This window comes from Felis catus, chromosome A2 (genome assembly GCF_018350175.1).
Source record: "Felis catus isolate Fca126 chromosome A2, F.catus_Fca126_mat1.0, whole genome shotgun sequence".
Taxonomy (NCBI): Eukaryota; Metazoa; Chordata; class Mammalia; order Carnivora; family Felidae; genus Felis; species Felis catus.
Genome location: NC_058369.1, coordinates 86,350,697 through 86,351,624, shown reverse-complemented (window position 1 = coordinate 86,351,624; position 928 = coordinate 86,350,697). Strand labels below are relative to the sequence as shown.

General features: G+C 37.3%; 1 non-coding gene across 1 annotated transcript; it reads right to left on the bottom strand.

Annotated features, from left to right (window-relative positions):
- Positions 1–408: 408 nt before the first annotated feature.
- Positions 409–515, bottom strand: LOC111559694. Its single transcript, XR_002740802.1, has one exon. It is a non-coding gene; the product is annotated as a U6 spliceosomal RNA (small nuclear RNA).
- Positions 516–928: the final 413 nt, after the last annotated feature.

The following is a 928-nucleotide window of genomic DNA, read 5'->3' as shown; positions in this document are numbered from 1 at the left end:
TTTTTTTTCCCTGATTTATAAAAGTGACACATGTGTATGCCCATTAGAGGAAACTTGAAAAAATATACACAAAGATATGAAAAGGAAAATAAAGAATTGTGGCACACACACACACACACAAATATCTTTTATTTATTTATTTATTTTTTTATAATATATGAAATTTATTGTCAAATTGGTTTCCATACAACACCCAGTGCTCATCCCAAAAGGTGCCCTCCTCAATACCCATCACCCACCCTCTCCTCCCTCCCACCCCCCATCAACCCTCAGTTTGTTCTCAGTTTTTAACAGTCTCTTATGCTTTGGCTCTCTCCCACTCTAACCTCTTTTTTTTTTTTTTTTCTTCCCTTCCCCCATGGGTTCCTGTTAAGTTTCTCAGGATCCACATAAGAGTGAAACCATATGAAAAATATGGAACGCTTCACGAATTTGTGTGTCATCCTTGCGCAGGAGCCATGCTAATCTTCTCTGTATCGTTCCAATTTTAGTATATGTGCTGCCGAAGCGAGCATACACACAAATATCTTTTAACAAACGACTATCACACTTCAAGAACTGTGGTTCATAATTATATTTTTAAATTTGTTTTTAATGTTTATTTATTTTTGAGAGAGACAGAGACAGAAAGCAAGTGGGTTAGGGGCAGAGAGAGAGGGAGACACAGAATCGGAAGCAGGCTCCAGGCTCTGAGCTGTCAGTACAGAGCCTGACGCGGGGCTCGAACCCATGAACCGTGAGATCATGACCTGAGCAGAAGTCAGGCGCTCAACCGACTGAGCCACCCAGGAGCCCCATAATTATTTTTTTACTTTAAAGTATTCATTAGCCTTTTACTATATATTAAAATTATTTGATATGTAATTTAAAGGCTTTCATATAGATAGTATGTATTTTTAAATATTCTTGTATTATAAATGAAACATTT